At 34.9% G+C, this 8216-nt stretch overlaps 1 protein-coding gene across 1 annotated transcript in view; it reads right to left on the reverse strand.

Annotated features, from left to right (window-relative positions):
• The window catches only part of LOC111085054 (thyrostimulin beta-5 subunit-like), a 21510-nt gene extending 15432 nt beyond the window's left edge, over positions 1–6078 (reverse strand). The window contains exon 1 of the mRNA XM_022382116.1: positions 5937–6078. The gene's annotated coding sequence lies outside the window, so the exon portion shown is untranslated. The remainder of the gene's footprint in view (positions 1–5936) is intronic.
• Between the last annotated feature and the right edge of the window lie 2138 nt (positions 6079–8216).

Below are 8216 nucleotides of genomic sequence, written 5' to 3' on the forward strand. Positions count from 1 at the left end.
TGTTTAGTGACACAGGTGATTATGCCACTTAAGAAACGCTCTATCTATGGAAAGTCTTCTGCCGCTAAAAGAGCAGCTGAAACAGAAGAAGAGCGCAATCAAAGACTTCAAGCACAAGCTGCAAGACAGGCTGCTCAAATACAAGAAGAGACTTTGGAACAACGTAAAGTTAGACTTCGAGCTCAAGTTGAAAGGCAGGCTACTCAAAGACAGCAAGAAACTGTTGAACAGCACAAAGCCAGAGTTCAGTCAGAGAGCAAGAAACAGAGGAGCAACATGATGTACGACTTCAGGTTCAAAGAACAAGACAAGCTCAAACACGATGTATTTAAAATAAAGTTTTGTTTGATTAAATGCTTTTTTATTTCTCGCATCGCAGCTTTTGTCTACTTACTGAATAATTTGCTGAAATAAATACTGATCTATAAATTTCAAATATTAATTTTCACCGTGCAACGCCGGGTAACTCAGCTAGTAATATAATAAAACAAGTCAAACGTGTATATAAATGTTCGTTACACTGTTGGTTAGCACAGTTTTATCCAGAGCTTTAAACAATACAGACCTGAGAGCTTTAACTTCATAAAAGATGTTTTGGTTTTAATAACGGATTTTAAATAATTCAGCTACGCATATTTCGAAAATAATATTTTTTTTCTATCACATAAGAATTTTTTACAAATCTTAGATCAAATTGGTATTTCGTTTACAACAATGAACATTTTTTATTATTATGTTTGTTAACAAAAATATAAAAAACTGAAGAAAAGGGAAGAATGTTGATGCCAAACGAATATGCGTCCTCATTCATCCTGATTTTTTTTGTGAAATCTACGTCATCTAGTCTCAAAATTACGTGTCGTGGTCTTTCTTTTGTGTATTGCGTCTGGAGTATCTCGTTTCAATGACCAGCAGTAATCAGCCATTATGCTGATGTTCTTAAATGATACTTCCTCTTCATTTCCCTGATGTCTTGATGAAACCTTTCCTCTTGTTCTTCACTGATGGCACCGAGATTTCCAGGGAAAACAGACAATATGTAAGTATAAGAAATGAACTTTCAAGCTCAAATTACAACCCAACTCTTTGAATTTATTGATCATGTTATTGACAATATTTTTGTAATTTAGGACCTTGTTGTTTCCTAAAAAAATTGTCAATAACAACTTTAAAGGCAATCCACGTTTCTTTTTCAACTTTTCTCATTGTCCTTTCGAACTGTTCATCCAAAGTCAATTTCCTAATCTGAGGCCCAACAAAAATCCCTTTTTTAAGTTTCCCTTCTGAAAGAGCTGGAAATTGCCCACATAGATACTTGAAACAGTCGTCATCTTTGTCTAAGGATTTAAAAACTACTTTATTAAGCCAGGTTTTATGCGAAATGGAGGTAATAGGATTTTCTTTGTGTCATCCAAACTTTCACGCTCAATGTTTTTCAATCCTGCTTCTTTAGCCAGTGCTGATTTCGTGCTCTGCTGTTCCATTCATACGCAAAAAACACGGACATTTTGTATAATCGTATTGTTGACCCAACAACATACAAAGGGCCTTTAAATCTCCACAAAGTAGCCAACCATGTTATTTGTATTTGACCTTATTAAGAAGAAGTTCGAATGAGCAATAGGAACAGATGTATATATTTTACCATTGTGAAGGAGAACACCTTTTAGACTTCTTTTGGAGGAATCAATGAACAATTGCCACTTACTTGATTCATAGACTGCAGCTCCTAGCACTGGTATTAATTCAGCAATATTGTTACAATAAACCAGTGAACCTTCTTGCAAAAAGTATAGTATAAACTCTTTCTCACGATTTCTGTACCAGTTGATATCCCTGGAGAAAGTAAGTTCTTAGCCCGAAGTCTGTTCCTCAAAATCTCTGAAGAATCCATTTGAAGGCCCAAATCTCTCACCAAATCACTAAGTTCACCTTGTATAAAAAGTTGTGGTTTACGAGACGTTTAAGGTTGAAAACAATCCCCATCACCATTGCTATTGACATGAGAATCAGATGAAACTGAATCAAGAGTCTCCGATAGAGAAGGTACAAGTACATCAGGTCCATGAGCAACAGATCTTATAGCAGATTGAAGGTTCGGATAAGAAATTTTCTCTTTTTTTTAGTGTTGTAGCCTTGCACGTTACATGAGCAAAAATAGCAGTCATCTCTGTGGTTCCTAGGCTCACTCCAGACCATTGGAATTCCAAAAGGCAAATACTTTTTCTTACCTTTAGTCCATTGTCTCAACTTTTCGACACAAACGGGGCAAACTTTGTGCGGAGCCCATGATTTGTCTTGGTCCCCAAGTTTTATTTCAAAATACGCACAATACGCTTTTTTGATGAATTCTGTAATGTTTTACCTTTGTATCTTTACAACAAATGTACCACAGATATAACAGAATATGTTTTGGTCATTTCCACAAACTCTTGTTGCCATAGCGACGAATAAATAATATTGAAAATAAAAACATAATGTCAAAGTGCATGCACAAACAAATACTATCCAGAAATGGCAGGTCATGCGGCCTGTTAACCGTTTATATACTAGCGGTGTGTTTCTAGTGGGTTTTAGACTGACCGATAAGACTCTCACGTCGCGAGTTGTCTAGAGAAATCTATAGCCAGTGGTTGTCAACCTTTATAAGCATAACAAAATGTGACCCGATTTCAATGAAAATGATTCACTTATGTAAAAGTACATATGACGTTTTGGGAAAAATCTGTATATGATGGAGAAAAATGGATATCATTTTCTCATTCAGCGTACAGAAATTACTAAAGAACAAGTAAAAAGTTCAAGACAATAAAACCATCGTAGGCCTGTGTAATTGTCACTCACTTAATCTTGCTAGTATAAATTCATGTTCAGTTCCACCAATACAAAATTGTATCGATCAAGTTAAAGGAATAACTATTTGGATTAAATCCTCACCTAAACATGGGGAACTATTAAAGGTAACTTATCAAAAGGACATCCAGCATGGAGCAGCTTCATCACGTCTTCCACTATTCAATGTGTACATTACACACTGGGTTGAGAATATTGAAGGTTGGAAAAGATTCTGTTTATGTCATCCATTCTTACTTTACATGTGTGAGGTTATTGTGTAGGGAGATGATAATTTTGAAATATTTAATGGCAACTGGGTTGCTGAAGACATGAAAAATGCCATGACTTATCTAAAAATACTGGAATCGTTTGAATTCATTTTTGTTTAACAGTTTTACAACATTCCCTTTACTATTTGAAAAAAGAAACATCTATACATTTGCAAGGTCCAAGCCAAGATATTGTTTCTGGTGTTTCCCTTACAGAACAATGCTGTAAAGAACTGACTTCACTAACAGTGAATGTAGATGATTATTCACATTGTATCCTAAAGGACAGCAGTAATATTGTAAACATATCTAATATTAATGTTAGCATACCACGAGTTAGTCAACGACAAGTCCAACGTGCAAATGCAGAATATAGTTCCGTGGAGGATTATTTTAGGAAAACAGTAACCATTCCTTTTCTTGACCACATTATCAGTAATAATTACTCCAGATATGATGCACATGTAAAGCAAGAAGCATCCATTCTGAAACTTATGTCATCAAAGCTCACACAAGAGTTTTTTATCTCTGATATTAGGGAGGCTGGCCCAGCATGGCCAAGAGGTTAGGGCGCTTGACATGCAATTTGAGGGTCGCGGATTCGAATCCCCGCGAAATTCAAAATAAACCAAATCAGGCAGGCTATAGATTTTTACAGGGAAGATTTTTCAAATCCTGATATTTTTTATGAAGAACTTCATCGATGAAAGATTAGATGGCTTTCTATACCTCTTCAGGACAGGTCCCAGATACTGACTGCTTAGTGTACCATATATATTTATGTTAATGAAACTCTTTGTCACACTTCCACTAAGTTCATGTTCATGTGAGCGTTCGGCATCTGCTCTCCGCCGGTTGAATAATTACCTGAGATGAACATAAACCGAAGAAAGACTGAATGCTCTAGCTTTAATACATGATCATTATGATACTGCTATTAACGTTGAAACTGTGTGCAATTTATTTATGGAAAAGTAACCCAAAATAATGGAGCATGCTAGCATGTAATTTCAGTAGTGCGTACATGTACATATATGATAGCCAATGATTGAAATAGCTAATATACTATTACTAGCGTAGAGCCGTCAAAGAGGACAGGGCAAGTACTACCACTCCCACTCCATAATATACCTTAACCTTGCACTTAATAGCTAATTTTAATAAACAAATTTTGTGAAATCAAAATTGACCAACATAGAGAGAAAAGTGCAGTCGAAGCAGTTAAACGTCGGTAAATTCCATTGTGAGCCAATCAAAATTAAGATCATTCATGAAGTGAATTCGTGGCGTATTCATAGAATGATTATTGGTAAAACTAAATATCAGATTAACAACTTCTGATATTGATATATAGAAAAGCCAGTGCATTTGGGTAACACTATATTCCAACAATGGCTTTTATGTTATGTTGCTCAGAAACAAAAGTATAACCTAATATTGTTGTTAGTTTATGTACTGAAAGTATAAAAAGTATGGAGAATAAAACTGATTTCTTAACTTTTTAAGTCTCCATTGATTAAAGAGTTTTTTATTATTATTAAAAACGTTGGTGATATAACAGAAGAAAGCTTGATTCAGAAACGATTTAAGTTTAAAATGGAATCGATATTTTTACTTTCATGATAAATTTTATACACTTGGCTCTAGGCTAGGTGATCCCACACTACGTCTTTATTTTAGGCTTATTATACTAACACTCACTACACTTATAAGGTTTCACGCCCCTCACGGCCCCCTTGCACCCCGTCACCAAAATCGCAATGGGCAGCCAGGAGTCGAACTATTCGATCTGAACAAGTGCATATTGGCTTTTATGACTCCTACTTCGCGAAATCACGCGTGACGTGACACACACTATATAGGTTAGATTGTACAGAGTTGTTTCAATTAGTAATATAATTTAACAATTAATAACTACTCTGTATGTAGATAGTACAGTACTTTACTAAAATAAAACATACATATTTACGTTAATTTAAGTCTAGCTTCCCCTGCAGTGTTAGAATAGAATGATGATTTGTTGACTTTTCATTGGATATTTGTGGATTTTATGTGACCAGCCATGCAATTGTCTAAGATATATTTCATGCAAAATTGCTTACAGATTTAATCTCATAGCAGTTATTTTTTTTACCAATTTTCTTGGGAGCATGCCCCAAGACCCCCGTAACATTAGCATGCTTTGCATGCTAATTGTGCTTCGCACAATATGTGTTAGCTTTTATTCTCGCAAATTAGAACCCCTCTTTCAAACATTCTGCGTACAGGCCTGGATATACACACACACATATATATAGTGAAAGAAGAAATAAAATTTAACTTAAGTAATGCTTTTGGTGGGAGTGATGATCGTCAGACTACATATCCAAGAATTACTTACAATATAAAACACAAGACCTTCAATATTTCAGGAGTGTTATGATTTACTTCCATCACCTCAGAAAAATGCCTATATAGCTCTTCACCTAAATACGCACGGAAAGTGTATGTGTATATCAGTATATTACATGTGTGTTCAAAATACAGTATTATATATGTTTGTTTCAGACTTTTAAATACACGTGTAAAAGGAATGCTGTGAAACTGTATTAGTTCGAGCTAAATGTAGTAGAAAATATTAATTATTTCAGTACGAAACACGAAGTTTACAGTTAGGAAACGACGGATAGATGAACTTAGCAGCCTAAACATTTTACTTACATACTGAAACATGAAGTTTACCGTTCAGAAACTAAAGGCAGATGATCCTACCAATCTAAACATTTCTCACGATTTTACTTAAGTACTGAAACATAAAATTGACAATTCAGAAACAAAAGCGAATGAGCTTACCAGTGAAATATCTACACGGTACGTTGTTCCCAACACACAATGAAACGTCTACACGGTATGCTGTACCCAACACACAACTAACAGGTCTGACAGCAGTCACTTGCGAGTCCAGAAGCTGAAGAAAACTCCTTATCTGTAAGCTGCGCACGAAAGCTGAAAACACTAGGCTTGCGATCATCTTAGCTAACCATCTTCCAATCACTTCACACAAAATGTCTTTCAAAGCAAATTAGCTAAAAGTATTTGATTGGTTGGTTTTGTTCCGATTGTATTCTCAATCTCATTTCTATAATTAAATAAATATTAGACTCACTGACTGGTGAAGTCAACGAAAGTACCAAGGACACATTTTACGAGACAACGGGAACTTCAAATGTGCCGTCTTTCGACGAATGTCTGTAATATGCGTGACTGGCTTAATTTAAAGCGACTTATTAGTATTAATACCTCGTGGCAAACATACATACATTATAATTTTTTTTTTTGAAAGAGCCTTTGGTGCACAAACAGCTATAATTTATACATGGTGTTAGTGAGAAGTAAATACCAATAACCATGTATTGATTTCCAAGTTTCTTTATGAATCTCAGTATTCCAAAAATACCATGCCGAACTCCAGCTTTTATTAAAGGCACGCACAAACAAACAGAAGTGTACGTAGACAGGGCAACCTGATAAATATAATTTATGTTTTCAGTTAGAACGAACTAGTTTATGATAAAAACATAAATGTAATGAAATATTAGGATAAACTTTTTATTTACATAAATCCTGTTCAAAAATATAACAGCGAGGCAGTTGAAAAAAACCAAGGAAAACCTGTAAAACTTACAGACTTAAAATCATGTACTTCTAAACAATGTAAAAAAAATACGTTATACAAACGAGACTTTAAAACGTTACTATTGTAGCTAAAAAGGTATAATAATACATAAGTGACGTCAAAGTGCTTGACTCGATTCTTTTATAACGTTCGGTAACGGGCATAATGTAGAATGTGATAAAGTTTCTTATTTTCAGCTATATACATGAGCGTCCACAAAAAAATATCCTGGAGGAACAAAGTCTAAATCAATAGTGTATATATTGAATGAATAAAGAAAGATGTTTCTCATTTTCTAGAGGAGTAAGTGTCCTCCTCCCTGCGGACGCCCATGGCTATATATACTACAAGTAATCACGAATTACAGTTGCATATTAACTAAAGAAATAAAGCTACAAACAGTACAGAAGAATTTAACAATTTAAACATAGTACTTATACAAATTTGTTATACTGTTTGTAAAATAAGATCTGTTGTTTTAAAGCTTCACAAACAAAATACTAAATTAAAAAACGCTATTTTTTTAGATATTCTTTGATGTTTTATTATTTCAGTAATATGTGTAATACTTTATTCAACGGTAGAATATTTACTCTTGAATGAATTCTTAGCTGTAATACAGAATTGCGTCAAATGCGAAACCATCTTGTACATTCCTGTTGAAATGTCCTCCTATCTGCATCCCTACTGAAACGTCCTGGTTTCTCCTACCTGCATCCATACTGAAACGTCCTGGTTCCTCCTACCTGCATCCCTACTGAAACGTCAACACTATTGTTTTTTATTGTGTGATGTTATGTACAGCAGCCCTTTCAGGCAAACTGCCATGTCTAAAGGCACGTTAACAAACGAGACTGTGTTTATTCTATCGAAGCAATTGTTAAAATGTTCTATAGTGTTTAGCAAACTGGTTGGTTTTATAGATATTTATTTACTTTACCGTCACAACAGAAGCACAAACTGATAAGCATAAAAGAGCATTGTTGCTTTTAACTAAGGTTCTTGGTTGGATTGCGGATTAGGATCAGCTTTCCGGCACACAATAGGCAACTGAGCCGAAATATCTGTCCCGATCCGATCCTACATAAAAGTCCCTCCGATAAAAGTAAACAATGAACAAACTGTTGCCTAGCTTCTGCCATATAAAGCCCGAAAAGAACGGAATTTTTAAACTATCTACCAAAACAAAAAATGAGAGGAGGAACAAAAGTGTAGACTTTCGAAAAAGTAGAACTCGTATGGCAATGGTGAAATATGATCTATTAACAACCAGTCTGCGAGAGAATTAGACCGAATTTGGAAGATTAGGTGGCCCACAAAAGGGTGCTACAGTTTCCGGTATTCAAGTTAGAGCAGACAAAATCTATTGCGATATGAGGATCGCTCTGTTAACCTAAAAATAATAATCTTTATTGCCAAAAGAACTCAGCTCTCAATAGTGTTGGTTACGAAGATGT

Source organism: Limulus polyphemus, unplaced genomic scaffold (assembly GCF_000517525.1).
Source record: "Limulus polyphemus unplaced genomic scaffold, Limulus_polyphemus-2.1.2 Scaffold10, whole genome shotgun sequence".
NCBI lineage: Eukaryota > Metazoa > Arthropoda > Merostomata > Xiphosura > Limulidae > Limulus > Limulus polyphemus.